Below are 23,976 nucleotides of genomic sequence, written 5' to 3' on the forward strand. Positions count from 1 at the left end.
ACCGATGGAATATAGGTTAAGGTCAAGATTAGCTAAGGGGGACTTCTAAGAGATCATCTCGGGTAGCATAAGTCTGGACTGTAATTTGTTGGCAGTCATGCTCGATTGGTTCCCCATCCTCTGGGAGAAAAGTGGCAGGATTGAGGGCCACGCACGTACGTATTTGAAGCACTGGTCCCTCAAGGAGTAGCACCTGGTATCTAAGTAGGTGGTTGTCTGATAGCCATAAACTTCCTTTGGCACCTAGCACACCATTTACATCATGAGTAGTCCAGACAGTGAGATCCTTCCCTTGTATTACTTTGATAGCCTCTGACACTAAGACAGTCACTGCCACAACTACCTGTAAACAGTGAGGCCAGCCTTTTGCTACTACAGGATGCCACTGGTTGTGGGGTTGTCCCATGAGTCTGAGTAAGGGCTCCAAGAGCTATCCCTGCTCTCTCTCTGACATATAAAGAGAAGTTTTGTCCTGTGGGAAGGCTTAAAGCTGGAGCTTGTACTAGGGCCTGCTTTAAGGTTTTGAAGGCTGTTTCTGCCCCTGGTTTCCATTCTACCAGATGAGTATTTGCCCTCTGTGTCTCCTGATTAGAGTATAGAGGTGGCCTGGCTATCTTGCTGTATCCAGAGATCCATAGTCGGCAAAAGCTGGTGATTCCAAGGAACCCCTGCAGCTCTTTTAATGTCTTAGGGTGAGGATAAGCCAGTATAGGCTGTATTCATTTCTTGCTGAGGGCCCTGATTTCTCTAGCTAAGATTAGACCTAGATATTTGACCTGCTGTAGGCAAAGCCGGGCCTTTGATCTAGACATCTTGTACCCTTGATTAGCTAGAAAGTTCAAGAGATCTAGAGTAGCCTGCTGGCATGAGGCTTCCAAACTGGTAGCCAAAAGTAAATCATCCACATACCGAAGGACCAGAGTGCCTGGACTTGAGAAGTGGCCTAGATCTTGGGCCAGTGCCTGACCAAACAGATGAGGGCTATCCCAAAACCCTCGGGGCAAGATAATCCATGTAAGTTGGGACATGTGGTCTGTGGGATCCTTAAAGGCAAAGAAAAACTGGGAGTCAGAGTGCACAGGAATACAGAAGAAGGCATCCTTGAGGTCCAGAATAGTGAACCATTCTGCTTCCTCCTGTATTTGAGAGAGCAGGTTATAGGGGTTGGGTACAACTGGATATAGAGGAATTACTGCCTCATTGATGAGTCTAAGATCTTGCACTAGTCTCCACTGACCATTCGGTTTTTGCACTCCTAGAATTGGGGTGTTGCAGGGACTGCTGCATTTCCTTACTAAGCCTTGAGCTTTTAAATGTTTAACAATATCCTGTAATCCTTTATGAACTTCAGGCCTTAAGGGATGTTGCCTTTGATAAGGAAAAGTGGTGGGATGTTTTAGCGTGATTTGGACTGGGTGGGCATTTTTTGCCCTTCCAAATTGTCCTTCCAATGCCCAGACCTCAGGGTTGATTCCCTCCTCAAGTAGGGGACAACAAATGGGTAACTTGTTCCCCATATTCATGTAGATAATAGCTCCAGCTTTGGCTCATATGTCCTTCCCTAATAAGGGTGTGGGACTTTCAGGCATAACAAGAAAGGCATGTGAAAAGAGCAAAGTCTCCCAATTGCAACTGAGGAGGTGGGAGAAATACCTGGTTACAGGCTGTCCCAGGATTCCTCGGATGGTAATGGACCTTGAGGACAGTCGTCCAGGACAGGAGATTATCACTGAGAAGGCCACGCCAGTGTCCAGGAGGAAGTCAATTTCCTGGCCCTCAATGGTTAAATATACCTAGGGCTCAGTGAGGGTGACGACATGAGCTGGCGCTTGCCCTGGGCACCCTCAGTCCTGTTGTTGGATCATCTGGTTGGGGGCTTATGGCCCAGAGAACCTTTATCTTCTGGGGCAGTGTGCCTTCCAGTAATTGCCTTGGCATAGTGGACATGGACGAAGGGGTGGCCTGTTTCTCGTTGGACAATCTTTTTTAAAGTGTCCTTGAAAACCCACACTGATAACAAGCCCTACCGGGTGATTGGCCTGCTCCAACCGCCAATCACCTCTCTGAACCGCCAGTCCTCTCTGAACCGCTAAGGTTTGTTTGTCTGAGGGCCATGACTAAGGCTGCGGCCTTTCTCAGATCTTGCTTTTCCTTTTGGGCCTGTTCCTCTTGGTTCCTATCATAGAGCACCGAGGTTGCCAGGTTTAATATGCCTCCAGATTTTGTTCAGGGCCTAGGGCTCGCTTTTGGAGCTTTCTCCTGATACCTGTGACTAATTGGGTAATAAACATATCTTTTAGAATCAATTGACCCTCTAGTGAGTTGGGTGACAGGGGAGTATATTTTCTTAAGGCCTCCCGTAGCCACTTGAGGAAGGCAGAAGGATTTTCTTCCTTTCCCTGAGTTATGGTGGACATCATTTAATAATTCATGGGCTTTTTCCTAATTCTCCTTAGTCCTTCTAAAACACAGGTCAACAGATGTTTACTACTCCAGTCCCCATGATCTGAGTCGAGGTCCTGTTGGAACCGAACTGTCGATTCCCTCCTGGGCAGGGGTCGCCGCGAAGGATCACCGACACGAGATTCACAGCAGAGAGTTATTTATTACTAGCGCGCTAGGGTCCCAAGCTCTAAGTTGGCCCTGGGACCCCGAGTGCTTGTTACAGGTTGTTTATATAGGCAAACACAAGTTCAAACACAGCTTAAGGCGCGAAATTCAAACAAAGCTTTAGGCGCGTGGTAATTGGGTCTAGCTATGGCCTGAGCAAGGTGTCTTGTTCTAATTGGTTAGAGCAGGACCTTATGAGGTTTTTTCTTGGAGTTGCTGATTCCGGGAACTTTGAGGCAGGGTGGGACCCCCGGAATTGGCAGGGTGGGACCCCATGAGGTTGTTTCCCGGAATTGGCAGGGTGGGACCCGATCAGGGTGGGACCCTATCGAGGCAGGGTGGGACCCTATCCAGAGCCACCTGGTGTTAATTTTTTCTATATGAGGCCTAGTTTCTAAGTTTTATGAGGCCTAGTTTCAGTCCCAGTGGGGATCCATACTGAGGACAACTTGCTAAACAGTAGGGAATTTGTCCCTTTCTTCAGCTGTCATTCTATCATTTACTTGACTAAGATACCAGGTAATTCCCAACTCTTGGGCTGCAGCTAAAGCTGCATTCTTTTCATTAAAGGCCAAGGTTTGATCTAACAATAGCATGACATCTCTCCAAGTGAGATTGAAGGTCTGCCCTAGACCCTGTAGGACATCTATGTACCTATCAGGATCATCTGAAAACTTCCCCAGGTCTGCCTTGATCTGCTTTAAATCAGAGAGGGAGAAGGGGACATGCACCTGGGTTGGGCCAAATACCCCTCCCCCTACAACTTCAAGGGGACATAACCAATAGCCTGAGGGTTTTTTTGTGGTCCCTTGGAGATTTCTTTGCTTATTTCCTTCTGGGCAAGGAAGATTAGAGGAGGCTTATCATTAATAGGAAGGGGAGCTGTAGGGAGGCTAGGATATGGGGGTAAGCTGAGAGGTCCTCCTGTGGGATGTAAATTGCAAGCTTTGCATATTTTTGTATTCTCCTTCAATGAAAAGAAAGCTTGGACATAAGGTATTTCATTGCATTTGCCTTCCCTCTTACAGAAAAGGTTAAGTTGCAGGATAGTATTGTAATTTATACTTCCCTCAGGTGGCCATTTTTCCCCATTAGAGAGAGCATACTGGGGCCAGGCTGTAGTGTGGAAAAAAATGAGCTGCCTCTTTTTCAGGGTTTGCAGATCAAATTGGTCCCAATGGCTTAGGATGCATTTCAAGGGTGAGCCTGTTGATGCCTGAGTGTTTCCCATCTGAAAGACAAAATTGCCTGTGGTTTTGAGTGTTTCCCAACTGAAAGACAAAATTGCCTGTGGTTTTCGTTTGTTTGTTTCTCCCCCTGCCCAAGAACCTGCAACGGTCCCTGGTCCCTGCTGATCAGAATAGTTGCACTCACCGATGCAGCAGCAGAAACACCTTTTGCCCAAAAACCCGCAACAGTCCCTGAACCTGCTGATTGGAATAGTTGTGCTCACCGACGCAGCAGCAGAAACACTAGTTTTCCTCCTAGACCACAAGCAGGACCAAGGAAGGTCGGATTTAGAGGCCCTCACCAACGCATTCTCAAAAACCTGCACCCTTGCCTGTCCTCCTAGACCACAAAGAGGACTGAGAAAAATCGGATTTAGTAGCCCTTACCAGCACATTCTTGAAAGCCTGTTAGAGTCCTAAGCGTTCTCCTGTTAGTACTGGGACTTTACCCCTGTCCTATAAAGGTGTTATGCCCCAAAAATGAAGTGGAGGGCCATACCCTGAGGGAGGGAAGGGATCTCCAGGGTTGAAAGAGTGATGCCTTTTGTCCTCACTTCTCATCATATGAATAGGAAGGATGTTGTTTCTGAGGCTCCCCATATCCTAGCTTCAGGAATAGCTTTTGTTAGGCCTGCTAGTCTGAGGAGGGATCCTAAAATTATAGATAGTCCCTGTTACAACAGGGCTTTGGGCAAAAATTATGTCTTCTGATTGGCAAGCCTGGGTGCCTAAAGAAGGGAATAGAGTCCTGGAGTTTATACTAGAAATCATTCTTACAGGAGAAACTAGAAAAACACCAGAGACAGGGAGTGGTTTTTAGAAGCGGGACTAGCCTCAGAGAAGAGAGGCAGGAGGAAGTTTGTCTGACAGGCATTAGGACCCAGGAGGCAAGGATCAGGACAGATAGGATAGATGGACGAGTCCTACTTGGGCAACACGACTTTGAGAATTCCACTCATGGCCACAGGGTCAAACAACTTATTGTCGGGACCCTGGAGCCGAATGGCTTTCCTCTGTGTCAACCCTCAGCTCAGCCCAGAAGTACAGGAAAAGTGGAAGCTGGTTCCAGGCAAACCAATGCTCCCAACTCTGAAGAGTCGGGGGTTATTAGAGAGCCCATTCCCAGAAAGCCTGACCCCATGTTTTAGTCCAGTGGCTGTCCTAGTCACTTTTAACTGGCCGACAGGTGCCCGGTATTTAGCCCCTGAATTCTATGGAAAAATTGGACACAATAGCAAGCAAAAGGGGTCCGATGGTACTCACCACTTGGCGATAGGTGATAGTCCCTTTGTGGTCACCAAAATGTGTCCCATCTGGGTCGCCAAAATGTGTCCAATGTTCAGATGTGTCTGGAGTTTCTTCCTTCTGATGGGTTCATGGTCTCACTAACTTCAGGAGTGAAGCAGCAGCAGACCTTTGCAATGAGCGGTACAGCTCTTAAAGGCAGCGTGTCCAGAGTTGTTCATTCCTCCCAGTGGTTTCATGGTCTTGCTGGCTTCAGGAGTGAAGCTGCAGACCTTCACGGTGAGTGAAGGCATAAAGGCAGTGTGGACACAAAGAGTGAGGAGCAGCAAGATATATTGTGAAGAGCGAAAGAACAAAGCTTCCACAGCGTGGAAAGAGACCCAAGCAGGTTGCCACTGCTGGCTTGGGTGGCCAGTTTTTATTCCCTTATTTGGCCCCACCCACATCCTGCTGATTGGTCCATTTTACAGAGAGCTGATTGGTCCATTTCACAGAGAGCTGATTAGTCCATTTATACAGAGTGCTGATTGATGCGTTTACAAAACTTTAACTAGACACAGAGTGCTGATTGGTGCATTTACAATCCTTTAGCTAGACAGAAAACTTCTCCAGGTCCCCACCCGATTAGCTAGACACAGAGCACTGATTGGTGCGTTTTTACAGAGTGTTGATTGGTGTGTTTACAAACCTTTAGCTAGACACAGATTGCTGATTGGTGCATTTATAATCCTTTAGCTAGACAGAAAAGTTCAAGTCCCCACCTGACCCAGAAGCCCAGCCAGCTTCACTTCTTAATAGCTTTTATTATGTTGAGGTATGTACCTTCTACCCCAGTTTTTTGAGAGTTTTTATCATGAAGAGTTGTTGAATTCTATCAAATGCTTTTCAGCATCAATTGAAATGATCGTATGATTTTTATGCTTCATTCTGTTGATATGATGTACCGCATTGATTGATTTGCATATGTTGAACCACTCCTTGCATCCTTGGGATTAATCCCATTTGGTCATGATGAATAATCTTTTTAATGTGTGTTTGAATTCAGTTTGCTAGTATTTTGTTGGGAATTTTTGCACCAGTATTCATCAGTGATACTGGCTTGTAGGTTTCTTTTCTTTCTTTCTTTTGTTTTTCTTTTGCTTTTTTGAGATGGAATCTTGCTCTGTCACCCAGGCTAGAGTGCAGTGGTGTGATCTCAGCTTACTGCAAACTCTGCATCCTGGGTTCAAGTGATTCCCCTGTCTCAACCTCCTGAGTAGCTGGGATTACAGGCGCCCGCCACCACACCTGGCTAATTCTTGTATTTTTCATAGAGACAGGGTTTCACCATCTTGGCCTAGCTGGTCTGGAACTCCTGACCTGTGACCCACCCAACTCAGCCTCCCAAAATGCTGGGATTATAGGTGTGAGCCACTGCACCTGGCCTTTTTCTTTTTCTCTTTCTTTTTTTTTTAATGTGTATTTGTCTGGTTTGATATCAGGGCAATACTGGCCTCATAGATTGATTGTGGAAGATCCCTTCTCCTCTATTTTTTGGAATAGTTTGAGTAGGATTTGTATTTTTCCTTTAAATGTTTGGTAGACTTCAGCAGTGAAGCCTTCAGGCCCCAGCCTTTTGTTTCCTGGAGGACTTTTTATTATGGCTTCAATCTCATTATTTGTTATTGGTCTGTTCAGGGTTTGGATTTCTTCCTGGTTCAATCTTGGTATGTTGTATGTGTCTAGGAAATTATCAATTTTTTCTAGATTTTCCAATTTATTGTCATATAGTTGCTTACAGTAGTCACTAATAATCCTTTGAATTTCTGCAGTGTCATTTGATAATGTCTCCTTTTTCATCTTTGATTTTATTTATTTGGGTCTTCTGTCTTTTTTGTAATCTGGCTAATGTTTGTTAATTTTGCTTAACTTCTCAAAAAATCAAAGTTTTGTTTCCTTGATTTTTTTTTTTTTTTTTGATGGCGCCTTGCACCGTCACCCAGGCTGGAGTGCAGTGGCGTGATCCTGGCTCACTGCAACCTCCACCTCCAAGCAATTCTCCTGCCTCAGTCTTTCCGGTAGCTGGGACTACAGGCACAAGCCACTATACCCGGTTAATATTTGCGTTTTTAGTAGAGAAGGGGTTTTGCCATTTTGACCAGGCTGGTCTCAAACTTCTGACCTCAGGTAGTCCACCTGCCTCAGCCTCCCAAAGTGCTGGGATTACAGGCGTGAGCCACCGTGCCCATCTTTGCTTCATTGATCTTTTGTATTATTTTCTTCATTTCAATTTTATTTATGCTCTGATCTTTATTATTTCTTTTCTTCTACTAATTTTGGGTTTGGTTTGCTCTTGTTTTTCCAGTTATTTAAGATGCATCACTAGCTTGTTTATTTGAAGTTTTTCTTCTTTTTTGATGTAGGCAGTTATAAACTTTCCGCTTAGTACTGCTTTTGCTATATTCCATAGATTTTGGAATGTTGTACTTCCATTGTTATTTGTTTCAAGAAATTTTTTAATTTCCTTCTTAATTTCTTTATTGACCCACCAATTTTTCAGGAGCATATTGTGTAATTTCCATGTGTTTGTACAGTTTCCAAAATTCCTCTTATTATTGATTTTATTCCATTGTGGTCAGAGAAGATGCTTGATATTATTTTAAATTTTTTTAAGACTTTTTTTATAACCTAACATATGGTCTATCCTTGAGAATGATCCATGTGCTGAGGAAAAGAATGTGTATTCTGCAGCCATTGGATGAAATGTTCTGTAAATATCTATTAGGTCCATTTAGCCTATAGTTCAGATTAAGTCTGGTGTTTCTTTGTTGATTTTCTGTCTGAAAGATCTGTCCAATGCTGAAAATGGGGTGTTGAAGTCTCCAGCTATTATTGTATTTTGATCTATCTCTCTCGTTAGCTCTAAAAATATTTGCTTTATATATCTGGGTGCGTTCTCCAGTGTTGGGTGTTTATTTATTTACAATTGTTTCAGCCTCCTGCTGAATTTACCACTTTATCATTATATAGTGATCTTCTTTGTCTCTTCTTATAGTATTTGTCTTGAAATCTGTTTTGTCTGGTATAAATATAGCTAATCCTGTTCTTTTTTTTTTTTTTTTTTTTTTGAAACAGAGTCTCGCTCTGTCGCCCAGGCTGGAGTGCAGTGGCCGGATCTCAGCTCACTGCAAGCTCCGCCTCCCGGGTTCACGCCATTCTCCTGCCTCAGCCTCCCGAGTAGCTGGGACTACAGGCGCCCGCCACCGTGCCCGGCTAGTTTTTTGTATTTTTTTAGTAGAGACGGGGTTTCACCGTGTTAGCCAGGATGGTCTCGATCTCCCGACCTCGTGATCCGTCCGTCTCGGCCTCCCAAAGTGCTGGGATTACAGGCTTGAGCCACCGCGCCCGGCCTTTTTTGACTTTCATTAGCTTGGAATATCTTTTTTCATCCCTTCATTTTCAGTCTATGTGTGTCTTTATAGACGAAATGTGTTTTTTGCAGGCCAAGTTACAATAATATCCTGTTGAATAAGTAAGATATTGATAGCTACAATATATATATTTCTATTTATTACTGGCTCTATTAGTAAATAATTGAAAAGCAAATAGGAACATCAAGGCATCATAAAGGCAGAAACTCAAAGAAGCCGCTCCCCCTAACCTTGTCCCCAGAGGTCTGAGGGAACAAAAAGAATATGTCGGAATTAGTAAAACTTGGAAATTTGAAGGTGGGAATTTGTGGGGCCAGGTCAGATGTCTTAGGAGGAGGATGCCGCTCAGCTATTGCTGGAGTCTTGGAGGAGGATAGAGGAGACTGGTTCTGCAAGTGTTGGAATAGCTACGCACTGGAATCAGCAGCTGCCAGTGGAACTAACTGCAGTAGGAACTGGAAGCAGGTAGGAGCAAGCCCCCTCTCTCTTTTCTGGCAATGCAGTCTCTCTGTCTCGCGCCCTCTATTGACAGACATGACATAGAGCAGCCGGCAAAGCAGAAAGGTGATTTGAGATTTTGCGCTGAAGCACCATAAAACCGAATATGGAGGAGTGGGTTTGAAACAGACAACGTTTAATAATTGAAACGAGAAACATTAAAACCTTGTGGAGCATATCTGGTGGGTGGCATGGTGAAGGGACAACAAAAGATGACAATCAGGTTGGTAAGTGTCAGAGAAGGACACAGGAAGTTTTAAAGTGTCAAGTGTTAGGACTGAAGAAAGATCTTTGTTTTATGGTTGAGATTTGGCTGAGAGTGTTTACGCAGTCACTGACACAGGTGCTAGGGTATAATCAAGTAGATGGAGTACTTATTGACTACTCTTTCAAAACTTTGGAAACAGGAGGAAGGAGGGAGAGGAAAGAATAACCTGAAAAAGCAGGGTTAAAAAAAAGGTTTTTTTTTTTTTTTTTATTTGAATAGGGGAAAGAGAACTGATAAAGCATTTCCTTAATAAAGAGGAGATGCTCTTTTATAATTAAGGAAAACAATGGGTGAAGTTACGAGGAAAATAAGAAAGTAGAAAGAGGGTTTCTAGGATAATTGTAACCAAATCATAAGGTAAATGATAAAGTGTTCTGCTGAGAATGAATGTGGCTGGTGTGGGATTGGAACCCAGGAGAATGAAGCTGATTCACAACACTTCACGTGTAGAATTTTTTTTTTTTTTTTTTTTTTTGAGACGGAGTCTCGCTCTGTCGCCCGGGCTGGAGTGCAGTGGCCGGATCTCAGCTCACTGCAAGCTCCGCCTCCCGGGTTTACGCCATTCTCCTGCCTCAGCCTCCCGAGTAGCTGGGACTACAGGCGCCCGCCACCTCGCCCGGCTAGCTTTTTGTATTTTTTAGTAGAGACGGGGTTTCACCGTGTTAGCCAGGATGGTCTCGATCTCCTGACCTCGTGATCCGCCCGTCTCGGCCTCCCAAAGTGCTGGGATTACAGGCTTGAGCCACCACGCCCGGCCCGTGTGTAGAATTTAATAGGGACAGAAACATTTCACACCAGAGATTGTAAGAATCTAACAAAATGATTCGAGAAATATCTGAGCCAAAGTCAGGAGTAAGAATTATAAACCCTTTGATGCGTGTGCATGTTTCTGTCTCCAGTTTTGTCTTTCTAGCCCATAGTTTTCCAATTGCAGTATTATTGACATTTTGGACCAAATAATTCATTATTTGCGGTGTGAGGCCATTGTGTGCATTGTAGGATGTTTAGCTGCATCCCTGTCCTCTACTCATTAAATCCAAGTAGGAATGCCCTCCCACTCCCCGACCCCCACACTATACTGGCCATCAAAAATGTCTCTAAACATTGTCAGATGTGCTGTGGAGGAAAAATTACCCTTGGTTGAGAACAAACGCTCCAACACCACGAGAATCGCCAAGGCTTTGCTGATTTCTTTGCTCCCAGCACAGTTCTATCTCTAAGCAAAGCCCATATTCTCAGTCTCTTACCCTTCTTTGGAATCTTGGCACCGCCTGGCCCTAGTTGATTGAGCACTTCTTAGCTTTACTAGTACTCCTTTGTGGGAGCTTTTATTTCTGCTGAAACATATCCCCTTTGATATTGTTTGGTTCTGTGGCCCCACACAAATCTCATGTTGAATTGCAAGGTGAGAGGTGATCGAATCATGGGAGTGGACCTCCCTCTTGCTGTTCTCATGATAGAGTTCCCACAAGATCTGGTTGTTTGAAACTGTGCAGCACTTCCCCCTTCACTCTTTGTCTCTCCCCTGCCACCATGTGAAGATGTGCTTGCTCCCCCTTCACCTTCAGCCATGACTGTAGATTTCCTGAAGCCAATTAAACCTTTTATCTTCATAAATCACTCAGTCTCAGCTAGTTCTTTATAGCTGTGTGAGAATGGACTAATACACCCTAATATCCAGAAACAGAATTTCAAAGAACTTTTTAAAGTTATTCATTTCTTTAGTTCTCTTTTTTTTTTTTTTTTTTTTAAGTCTAACCGAAGGGTTAGCAAACTGCAAGCTAGGGGCCAAATATAGCTGTTACCTCTTTTTGAAATAAAGTTTTATTGCAATACATTCACACCCATTCATTCACATATTACTTATGGCAACTTTTGCACTAAGACCACAGAATAGTTTCCATGGAGACCATATGACCCCTGGGCCATAGTTTTCAAACGTTTGCTCTAGACTTTAAACACTTTAAAAGAACCAAGAATTTGTATCTACAGTATTTAATATATTGACTTCATATTTAAATTTTCTTAGATTTATCTAAAAATATATATTGAACTTAATTGTTTTCTTTCAAATGACTAGATACAATGAAAGATCTTACTGTATCTGCCTGTACTATTGTGTTTTGGGGGAGCCAAATGCTGTGGTTAAAAAATAATGCCAAAGGGTTTAGTTTTACGATTATAGAGATAATTCCTTGTGGTTCCTATTAGTTTCTTTCTTTCTTTTTATTTTTCAGTCTTAGACTGCCCCTCTAACCTTTACTACCTTATTGCAAAAGTGTAATTATTTGTTACAAAGAGAATAGGACATAGTGAATGAATGCTTCAGTACAAATCAGTCATGCCCACTGATTTAAAAACTCAGTATATTTATTAAAAGTGGTTACTTATTCATCTTTTCACATGTATCTTTTTTACATTAAACATGTTACATGTTGTTTGACCTTCTTCTGAAAAAATGTAATTTATAATTTATATTTGATATCTTTGATAATTTTGTGCTTGACAATAAGAATTTTTTCTATTTAGTTTCTTTCAGAAGCAGATAGCCTTCAAATTGTTACCCTTTTCTACTCTTTTATTCATAGGCAAAAATGAAGTAGAGGCAATTAGTATAATTGTATGTCACAAATAGGCTCAAAAACCAAGGAAAAGAAATTATTTATTAGCTCACAGTTGCTGAGATTAGTTGTCCTTGTGCTAAAGTAATATTTATGTACCTGTCTGCCAATACAATACAGGGGTTGTCTGTATACTTCCACTTCAAAATCTTAGAATTCTTTTTTGATGAATAATCAAACTGGAAACATCTTATAATTTTTAATAATGATTTGTTCTACTAATCTTTAATGATGAACATCATTAGTCAGACATTATCCTGAACTCATCTGTATCTTGAATGTTATGTGTGTATATTTGTCATTCCATTAATTCTGTGACAAAAGCACATTTAGCATGCTATAAATCCTACTAGTATTTAAATTAAAATTACTTGAAACTCTGAAACAGTGTTATTTTATGGTTTTGGGTTGCCATTGTACCTGGATAGTCTCCATTATTTATTTATTTGTCTCCTGAAAGCTACTGGTAATCCTTAATAATTTATACGCCAGGAGTTCCTTGGTCAAAACAATTTTCTCAAAAACCTAGTTTGTTTTTCAAATGAACACTGTTCTTAGTAAAAAGCATGCCTCTGCTTTATTACATCTAAAGCAAAGTACCTTGCCTCATTCCAACATCTGGAGTTCATTTATTATTAAGGCAGGATAAGATGAATTTGGAAAAAATAAAGTAAAATCAGTTTCAATGATCATTATCTGATTGTGTTTTTGGACTGAACATTTTCCTCCAGTCAGTCTCTGTCATGTTTAACTTTAAATAAAAACATGTACTTCATAGGAAAAGAAGTTGCAGTGACCTAATCTGCTCCTCCCCTCCTTTCATTAAAAAAACCCAAAAAACTACGTAGTTAATGAAAAATATTGGAGTAAGGGACAAAATCTTATTTAAATTTTTTGTGCAATGGTTCTGTTGAATTTTACATATTAAAAAAATTAGATACTCTTGTTAAAACATTGTATTTCTCCAAAACTATAACACACCTGGTCTAGATTTTATTGTTTTTCATATTGATTTTCTAAATTTGGGTGATTATTGCATTTTAAACATGCATTCATAAATCATACATATAAGAAACAATGTATCTCACATATTTCACCTGTGAATTAAATTTTCTTATAATAATAACATTACATTTTAAAATTGTCAATTTGTGTAAATTTTCATGTAGGTTAATGTATGCCTTTCAAAAAATTTTTACTTTTTTTGAAATTTTATAAATATTTGGCAGAACAGATTACTTTTTCAAACATCACATCTATGTTTTGATAAACAAATCTGCCTTTTAGTTAAAAAGAGAAAGGATTTTTGGAAGGACATTTTAAATCATTTGAGAGAAGGAATTTTTCATATACGATGGCCTTATTCCCAATAATCTTAATTATTACTAGTATCAACATGAAAAAGGAATAAAAAGATAGTAATAGGAAGAGTATAACTAGAAATAATGAAATGAGATCTGGAAGTTGTACTTCGAATGACAGGCAAACTTTTCCTTTTAGATGCTGGCGTAATTACCCAAGTTAGAAAGAAGGAAAATGGAAGGAAATACTTTATTTAAGGCCAGATTTGGCAAAATGCTAGAAAACAAAATACAGGAAAATACTCTGAATATGTTGCTAGGAAAATGGCCTAAGTGACCTCCTTTTACCTTTTCCTATGTGCCACTGATGTGGACAGAGGGGCTTAAGAGTCTGGCTTGCTTTCCCACTGATTCCAGCATGACATCAGGAGATGTGCTTGCCTGGTTGTCTGTTGTCGTGTCTTCCCAGAAAGTTTAGCAAATGACACTTGGTGGGGCTTAATGTTTATAAGCACTTTAGGATTGCAAAAAGAAAATTATTGTTATTATTATTATTTTTGAGACAGAGTTAAGCTCTCGTTGCCCAGGCTGGAGTGCAATGGTGCTATCTCAGCTCACCGCATCCTCTGCCTCCCAGGTTCAAGTGATTCTCCTGCCTTAGACTCCTGAGTAGCTGGTACTACAGGAACAGCCACCATACCCAGCTAATTTTTGTATTTTTAGTAGAGACGGGGTTTCTCCTTGTTGGTCAGGCTGGTCCACTCCTGACCTCAGGTGATCCGCCCACCTTGGCCTCCCAAAGTGCTGGGATTACATGAGCCACAGCACCTGGCCTAAGAAAATTATTTTTAGAAGTGTACGAATTATTGTTTTTTGTCACTCTACTTGTTAGTCAATAAAAGTTGAAATCTGGAAATATAAAATTTAAACCAGATTTAATATGTTCATTTAAGCCTGCATTTAGTGTTTCCATTTAATTTCATTTGATTCTACGCAATTTCATTTCACGCATATTCACTGAGGGGCCATGATTGCATTCAGTTAACTCAAAACCTGAGGCCTCTAAAATTGGTTCACTGGCCATGTTGGAAGTTCAAGACGTTCCTCTACTTGAAGAGCAGGAAAAAAAAACTCCCAAGTTCCTATCTGGTTTAGCAATTTCATTAAGCCTGGATATACAATACAGTGGAAAAAACTTATAACTGGGAGATAGGACAGCTGATTTGTCAGCAAATATTTTTGAGCTCCTAGTAGGTTTCAGGCACCATTCTAAACGCTGGGGATTAAGAGAGCTGAAATGAAATCCCAGCCATGGTTACCTTGCTCATTTCATAATTCTGTTCAAAGGTATGATGATGTTTCTACAAATTCTTGGTTCTGTGAGAAACGTACGAGTGAATGAGAAACCATTCAGAGTCAAAAAGTGATATCACTACAAATAACAACAATAACAACAGAAATAAACGGAATACCGCCAGTATTCCAGCACGGTGTGAGCACTGACTTTCCTGATCTATTGGCAGACTCAGGCCTCATTCCCAAGCGTGCTACGGAGTTGTGAGGAGTAATGAAACCTGGTCAGCTGAACACTTACTCTTCAAATTCAGTGGTGGCTGATTTATTCTGCCTGCTCAGTGCCTGCTGGCTGCCTTGTAATAATTAGCAATTTTCTAGGAAATTCCTCACTTTTGAGGGAAGCCTGCTGCACTAACCCGCAAGGAAAAGTCATTTCCTTCCAGAAACTCTCAGCTGTTAGCTTGGAATCCTTCCCCCTTCAATGGCAGCTTTGTTTCTATCCAGAGAGGACCATTTGAGATAGCAAAGGGAGGGTTTAAGGAAAGATTTATTAAGCAGTTGTTATATATCAGGCACTTGTTTAAAAAGCAGATGTTCCACATTTTCTTTATGCAGTCTATCGCTGATGGGCATTTCGGTTGGTTCCAAGTCTTTGCTATTGTGAATAGTGCTGCAATGAACACACACGTCCATGTGTCTTTATAGTAGAATGATTTATATTCCTTTGGGGATATACCCAGTAATGGGATTGCTGGGTCAAATGGCAATTCTGGTTCTAGATCTCTGAGGTATTGCCAGACTGTCTTCCACAATGGTTGAACTCATTTACATTCCCACCAACAGTGTGAAAGCATTCTTATTTATCCACAGCCTCGCCAGCATCTGTTGTTTCTTTTTAATAATCACCATTCTGGCTGTAGGGGCTATGGGGGAGGGAGAGTATCAGGATAAACAGCTAACGATGCAGGGCTTAATACCTAGGTGGTAGGTTGATAGGTGCAGCAAACCACCATGGCACATGTTTACTAATGTAGCAAAACTGCACATCCTGAGCAAGTATCCCAAAATTTAAAATAAAACTTTTTTAAAAAAGCAGATGTTTAAAAAATCTTATTTATCACTCACAGCAAGCTCAAAAGAGGAGAATACCAAGGTTCAGAAGACAAGTGACAACCAGGACTGTGCAGAAATTAGCAGCAGAGCTAGGGTTTGAATTCATGCCAAGCCTTGGCTCTCATACCTACCTGTCCTACCTCTGGAAACAATATATACTCAGCATCTTGTTTGGTCAAAATATTTTTATGATTTAAATTTATAACAACCACTAATAGTGCATCGACAGCAAACAGGTCAAACGTCACCTCCACATGACAGAGAGCTTTTCTTGGAGTAGTCAGCCTTCCTCTACCACATCCCTCCCCACAACTTCGTATCTTTCTTTTTCTTTTTTCTTTTCCTTTTTTTTTTTTTTTTTTTTTAGATGAAGTCTTGCTCTGTCACCCAAAGTGCTGGAATTACAGGTGTGACCCACAGTGCCCAGCCTCTTTTCTTTTTTTTTAAAGAATTTTTTCCAGATCCTGCACATACCATGTCTTTATTTTTCTTCACAGCATTTGCCACCATGTGACAAAACATAGGGGTTATTTGTATTTCTTGTCTGTTCTGCCTACTGGAATATGTGCTTGTAGGAGATTTGGACCTTGTGTCACTTGTTAATTTCTACATCTCTTGTGCCTAGGACAGTGCCTGAAATAAATAATAAACAATTGTTAAGTGAATGACTGGGTCAAAGCAGGTTTCTGAAGGCAGAGTAAATAGCAAGCCTATGAGCTGTTGAGAGCACAGTATGGTTTAGTCTGGAAAACATCTTTCAGTGCAACAAATGTAGCAATTTGTATCATGCTTTTGCCTTAATCAGCTAAAAGTGATTCCCAATTTAAGAAATTTGGCTCTGATATAAAGCTTACTCAGGAATGCATTGGCATCATTTATTTTACTTATTGGGCATTTTTTTTCTTTGCATAAATGAATGGGGTACAAGTGTAATTTTGTTATATGCAGAGACTATGCAGTGGCAAAGTCAGGGTTTTTAAGGTATCCATCATCTGAATAACACACATTGTACCTGTTAGAGAAATAGGAGCATAGGAGAACCAGGGTGACACTATTTTAAAATCAACTTTGTCTTAAAACAAACAAGGCACATTCCTTGCCAGTCACAACCCATGGTCATAAGATGTTTATGGCTTAAGAAGCGGCTTAAAAATACCTGCAAGGACAAACTCCTATGACAACAAAAAAAGTATACAGATGCCCTGATATTGCATAATAATGCATGTTTTTAAAATGACTACAGTCATGATTTGATGTACTTACTCATTAAAATGGCATTAATATTTTTTTAAGTTAGCAAAATAATAAATTTTGGCATGCTGTCAGCCCACCTACACACAGAAGTAGCTTAGCTTTTACGTAGATATAAGAAAAACTTAAAACAAAGACCAGGCATTCCTCCTCTTGCTTTCTGAGGATGCCCTACTCTGTATCTGAGTACCTTTCAGTGAACTATCTTTCCTCATTGCACTCTGAGACACCTTGAATTCCTTCCTTCATGAGATCCAAGAACTCTCTCTTGAGATCCGGATCATACCCCTTTTTCTGGTGACATACCCATTAAGTAATTTCTCACCATCCACCTCCTCTCACGCCCTCCCCTTTTTGAGTCTCCATTATCTATCATTCCACACTCTATGTCCATGTGTACACATTATTTAGCTCCCACCTATAAGTAAGAACATGCAGTATTTGTCTTTCTGTCTGAGTTGTTTCACTTGAGATAATGGCCTCCAGTTCCATTCATGTTGCTGTAAAAGATATAATTTCACTCTTTTTTTGTGGCTCAATAGTATTCCATTGTGTGTGTATACACACACACATACACATACATTTTCTTTCTCCAGTCATTCCAATCATCCATGAAAGGACATTTAGGTTGATTCCATACACTTGGTATTGTGAATAGTGCTGCAATAAACACACAGGTACAGGTATCTTTTTGATATGATAATTTCCTTTCCTTTGGGCAGATAGTAGTGGGACTGCTGGATCAAACAGTAGTTCTAATTTTAGTTCTTTGAGAAATCTCCATACTGTTTTTCATAGAGGTTGTACTAATTTACATTTTCACCAACAGTGTATAAGTGTTTCCTGTTCTCCACATTCTTCCAATACCTGTATTTTTTTTTTGTCTTTTCAATAATAGCCATTCTGATTCGTGTAAGATGATATCTTATTGTGGCTTTAATTTGCATTTCCCTGATTATCAGTGATGTGTAGCATATTTCATATGCCTATTGGCTATTTGTATGTCTTCTTTTGAAAAATGTCTATTCATACCCTTTGCCCATTTTTAAATGGGATTATTATTATTATTTGCTATTGTTTTTGAGTTGTGTTCCTTGTAGATTCTAAATATTAGTCCTTTGTTGGATATATAGTTTGCCAATATTTTCTCCCATTCTGCAGGTTGTCTGTTCACTTTATTTCTTTTACTGTGCAGAAGCTTTTTAGTTGAATTAAGTCCCATTTGTCTATTTTTGTTTCTGTTGCCTGTGCTTTTGAGGTCTCAGTCGTGAATTCTTTGCCTAGTTTAATATTCAGAAGAGTTTTTTTCTAGGGTTTCTTCTGCATTTTTATAGTTCCAGGTCTTTAATTCACCTTGAGTTGATTTTCATATATGGTAAGAGAGTCCAGTCTCATTCTTCTGCATATGGCAATCCAATTTTCCCACCACCATTTATTAAAAAGAGTGTCCTTTTCCCCAGTGTATGTTCTTGTTTATTTGGTCAAAGATCAGTCAGCTATAAATATGTAGCTTTATTTCTGGGTTCTCTATTCTGTTCTGTTGATCTATGTGTCTGGTTTTATACCAGTACCATGCTGTTTTGGTTACTATAGCCTTGTAGTATAATTTGAAGTCAGGTAATGTTATGTTATTAGGCATTTTAAATACTACTATTGCAGCTGTTTAAATATTCATTTGATATTATAAATGTAAATGTTATTTATATTTAATACTACTGGCTTCCAGAAGCCTAAAGGCAAAGCAGACATTTTAATTCACCTTGTAAAGCTACGAAGGAAGAGATGGGATAGGAAGAATGATGTGGGAAATTAAACAGCCAGAAGAGGGCCAAATAAATAATAACAATCTAAAGACTGTTGATTTTATCTATGGAAAAAATTACACAAATTAATCCCTGTTAAAAGGCAAGATTCTCTCCTAATTTGTGTGACATCTATTTAAAAAATCAAAATAAACTAGAACTAAAACCAGTGGACACCATGCAATACAACTATGCATCTGATATATCTGAAACTAGCCCTGTGACTGAACCATGGCTCTTTTTATAGCTGGGTAAGTTTTGTTGCCTTTTCTCCCTGCTGTGGACCTCCTTGCTGTAAGTAAACTGGGAAAGAGTAGATAGAGGCTTTGTGGGGTCTAAACTGTTACAATTCAATGGTGGTGTGGAGGGCTTTTAAGAAAAAGAATACAAATTATAATTATAAAATTAGACATGAAACTGGATATTTATTTAAAATGAGAAAAAACCCAAACATTTCAAGTTTTTAAAAAGATGATAAATACCACAAACACACAGCTGCAAAAATACACAAAATTCAGATAAATGACTGTATTTTTTTCCAACTTTTAGTTTAACTTTGGGGGTACATGTGCAGGATGTGCAGGTTTGTTACATATGTAAACGTGTGCCATGGTAGTTTGCTGTACAGATCATTCTATCACCCAGGTATTAAGCCCAGCATCCATTAGCTCTTCTTCCTGATGCTCTCCCCACCTGACAGGCCCCAGTGTGTGTTGTTCCCCCACCATGTGTCCATGTGTTCTCATCATTCAGCTCCCACTTATAAGTGAGAACATGCGGTATTTGGTTTTCTGTTCCTGTGTTAGTTTGCTGAGGATAATGGCTTCCAGCTCCATCCATGTCCCTGCAAAGGACATGATATTATTCCTTTTTATGACTGCATAGTATTCTGTGGTGTATATGTACCACATATTCTTTATCCAGTCTATCATTGATGGGCATTTAGATTGGAATAACAGTATTTTTATTAACCATTTGACATACTTTTTTTCTCTATTTTTTTGGTTGAGTACTCTGATATTTTGTATGACAATAATTTTGTAATATCATATTTTACATTAACCTCTATCATGGTTTATCAAAATTGGTTTATTATTGATCATAGGATTGTACACAACATGCAACTTCCTATACAGATGTCATCACTGTAACATGGCTGCAGGTTTGTGCCCCAAAACACAGGAATTCCAATAAATTATATTTCTCATGATAGCCATAAAAATGTATAGTGTGATTATAATTGTGTGTGCTTTCATTATCTAGCATGTTCCTGAAAAGGGAGTCTTTTGTATGTGACTACACCTTAATAAGAAATGAATCCTTCACTGACATTTTTTATTTTTGATGATTAGAAGCGTTTTCCAAAGATTACCTTCTGGCTCTGTACATGTCAACCTTTATTTCTCCTCCACTACCCAAATACTTACAGTGTCAGCATCTTACAATGTGTTGGTGTTGTGGTAAACCTCTGCCCTTTAATGTTTCCACGCTAGGCGAATTGGCACATGATAGAAGTATGACTGGAAGCTGTTCATTTCTTCAATGGGCAGTGGCAATAACTTTACATGAATGCAATTTCAAACCACATACATATATTCCACTAAACCCAGACTGAACAAATCCTCAACTCATCTTCCCTTTAGCTTGGATTCCAAAAATGCTCGCAGCTACTCCAGTACCATAAGAAGGGGAAGTTAGAGTTGCCAACAATCTTAACCAAATTTGGTTTAAATATTTTACTTTGGCAGATTTTACAAAGGCATACGAACATGTGAGTACATGCTGGGGTCCTTCAGATTCTTGAAGGGATTCTGCAAGTGAGGGCCCAAGAGGCTCAGCTTCATCAGCATCCTATTAAATTGTTCTCTGGTAATAGGTAGGAATCCACCACACTTCAATTGCACTAGTCTATCTGTTCTTTGTGTTGACAAAAAATGTTTTCGCCCTGCCTCCCACTCTTCTGCTTTTCAAGTTACTATCTCCTTGTCAGTTTGTGTCTCAGCTATTTGCGTCTCAGCTCAGGGAGGGTTTTTTGATCACATTATGTGTTATATTACTCCCATCACTCTCTGCCATATCACACTGCTTTATTTCTTTGTTAACCCTCATTTCTCTCTGAAACACTTTTGTTTACTTATTTACTGTCTGGCTTCTCCAGTAAAATGCAGTCTCCAAGGGAAGAGGCATCTTTCCTTTGTGGTTCATTGGTATGTCACCTGAACATAGAAGAGCACCCAGCATTTATTTGTTCAGATACTTTTCCTTCTTTCTTTCCTTCCTTCCTTCCTTCCTTCATCCCTCCCTCCATCCCTCCCTCCCTCCCTCCTCCTCCCCCTTCTTTTCTTTTTTCTTTTCTTTCTTTTCTTTCCCTTTCTTTCTTTTTCTTTCTTTCTCTTTCTTTCTTTCTTTCTTTCTTTCTTTCTTTCTTTCTTTCTTTCTTTCTTTCTTTCCTTTCTTCTTTCCTTCCTTTCTTCCTTCCCTCTTTCTTTCTTTCTTTCTTTCTCTATCTTCTTTCTCTTTCTTTCTTTCTTTTTCTTTCTTTCTTTCTCTCTCTCTCCCTTTTCTTTTCTTTTCTTTTCTTTTCTTTTCTTTTGTCTTCCTTCTTTTTTTGGGACAGGATCTTGCTCTGTTGCACTGGAGTGCAGTGGCATGATCATGGTTCACTGCAACCTTGACCTCCCAGGCTCAAGCAATCCTCCAACCTCAGCCCCCTGAGTAGCTGGGACTACAGGTACATGCCACGATGCTCACTATGCCCAGCTAATTAAAAAAAAATGTTTTTTGTTGTAGAGACAAGCTCTCTGTATGTTGCCTAGGCTGGTCTTGAAATCCTGGGCCCAACCGACACTCCTGCCTCAGCCTCCAGAAATGCTGGGATTACAGGGAGCCACTGCATCTGACCTTCAGACGCTTTTCAAATGAATGAATGAACTATAAACTTAAAAGCACATAAATGTGTTTTTAGTTTGCTCAAGAATATTATTTTACCCCTTCTTTACACCATAAACAAAAAAATCAACTCAAGATGGATTAAATATCAAACCCGAAACTATAAAAACCCTGGAAGATAACCTAGGAAATACCTTTCTGGATATAGAACAAGGCAAATTTCATGAGGAAGACACCAAAAGCAATTTTTACAAAAACAGAAATTGACAAATGGGACCTAATTAAACTAAAGAGCTTCTGCACAGCAAAAGAAACTATTAAGAGAGTAAACACACAACCTACAGAATGGGAGAAAATATTTGCAAACCATGCATCTGAAAAAGGCCTAATAAGAATCCGTAAGGAACTTAAACAAATTTACAAGCAAAAACTGAACAACCCTGTTAAAAAGTGGGCAGAGGACGTGAACACTTTTCAAAAGAAGACATACACGTGGCCAACAAGCATATGAAAAGAAGATCAACATCATCGATCATTACAGACATGCAAATCAGCACCACAATGAAATACCATCTTGCACCAGTCAGAATGGCTATTATTAAAAAGTCAAAAAATAACAGATCCTGGTGAGGTTGTGGAGAAAAGGGAACACTTACACACTGCTGGTGGGAGTGTAAATTAGTCCAGACATTGTGAAGAGCAGTGTGGCAATTCCTCAAAAAACTTAAAACAGAATTACCATTCAGCCCAGCAATTCCATTATTGGGTATATACCCAAAGGAATATAAATTGTTCTACCATAAAGACACGTACATGTGAATGTTCATTGCAGCACTGTTCACAACAGCAAAGACATGGAATCAATCTAAATATCCGTCAACATTAGACTAGATTTAAAAATATGATACATATACAAAAAGGAATACTATCCAGCCATAAAAAGAAGGAGATTATGTCCTTTGCAGCAACATGGATGGAGCTGGAGGCCATTATCCTCAGCAAACTAACACAGAACAGAAAACCAAATATAGCATGTTCTCATTTGTAAGTGGGAGCTAAACTTTGAGTACACATTGACACAAAAAGGGGAAAAATAGATATCAGGGCCTACTTGAGGGTGGAGGGTAGGGGGAGGGGGAGGATTGAAAAACCACCTATGCACTATACTTATTACCTGGGTGACAAAATAATCTATGCACAAACTCCTATGATATGCAACTTACCTGTATAACAAATTGCACATGTACCCCTGAACCTAAAATAAAAGTTAAAAAATAAATAGCTAAAATGAAATAAAACAAAAAGAATATTATTTTATCACTTAAATCAATTTACTTCAGCCCTAGTTCTCCATCTCACTGAGTTGGTGGAAATGCCAATTCAGACATGGTTAGGGCCTCCTCTTCTCCAGGCTCTATGAACTGAACGTTTTTGTCTCCTCCAAAATTCATATGTTGAATCCTAATCCCCAGTATATATTTGGAAGTGGGGCCTTTGGAAGGTAACTAGCTCATGAGGATAGAGCCCTTGTGAATGGATTAGTGCCCTTGTAAGAAGAGAGATACAAGAGAGATGATCTTTCTCTATGTTTCTGCTATGTGAGGACACAACGAGAAAACAATCATCTACAAACCAGGAAGAGGGCCCTCAGCAGACACTGGACCTAGCAGCACTTTGATCTTGGACTTCCCAGCTGCCAGACCTGTGGGAAATACATTTCTGTGGTTTAAATCGCCCAGTGTATGACATTCTGTTATGGCAGTCTGAACAGACTAAAACACCAGCGGCTGCAAAGGTCTTGGGGTTCAACAGAGCAGCAGGTAATCAATCATTTGCCCTCACTGGTCACTGAACTGTCAGTGGTCTTGGCTGGCAGTCAGGTACCTAACTGCAGCTTTTGTGACACGCGTGTGGCTGAAGAATGTTGGCGGGGTTGGCAGCCTGCCCTTGATGTCCACCTCCTCCCGAAACCCTGCAGCCATTGTCGTCTGAGGCCTGTCGCCTGTCAGCAGCATGGAGGTCTGCATTACATAAGAGGCCCAGGTGCAGCAGACCATCCCTGTTGGGATGGAGTCCTTCCTTCCTTCTCTCAGTGGTGCTCCCCTTTCTTTCCTCTCCCTCTGAGACTCCTCGCATTATCATTTCATGAAGGTTAGGCCTTACAAAACTGGGAATCACTGTTACCACCTTCTTTTCCTGCTCAGCAAAAGTCCCTGAGGTAAGGAAATTATAAGGGTCTGACTACTAGATCGGAATAGAAGAAGGACCAACAAAATGATCAAAATCTGAAAAATTATTCTGTCATGCTCATTTTATATACTTTGTGTGCGTTGGAAATAAACTAATAGGCAGTTTGGCTATCTGTATGCTGTGCCTTCCTGTTATGGGGGGAATTATGTCCCTCCAAGTTCGTATGTTGAAGACCTAATCCCCAGTACCTCAA

At 40.3% G+C, this 23,976-nt stretch overlaps 1 long non-coding RNA gene across 1 annotated transcript in view; it reads left to right on the forward strand.

The window, feature by feature from the left end:
* LOC141410334 (uncharacterized) overlaps window positions 1-23,897 on the forward strand; it is a 38,999-nt gene extending 15,102 nt beyond the window's left edge. Inside the window, exon 2 of the long non-coding RNA XR_012435036.1 lies at window positions 21,435-23,897. This is a non-coding gene — a long non-coding RNA (uncharacterized lncRNA). The remainder of the gene's footprint in view (window positions 1-21,434) is intronic.
* The last annotated feature ends 79 nt before the right edge of the window (window positions 23,898-23,976 follow it).

The sequence above is a fragment of the Macaca fascicularis genome, chromosome 5 (assembly GCF_037993035.2).
Source record: "Macaca fascicularis isolate 582-1 chromosome 5, T2T-MFA8v1.1".
In the NCBI taxonomy this organism is placed as follows: Eukaryota; Metazoa; Chordata; class Mammalia; order Primates; family Cercopithecidae; genus Macaca; species Macaca fascicularis.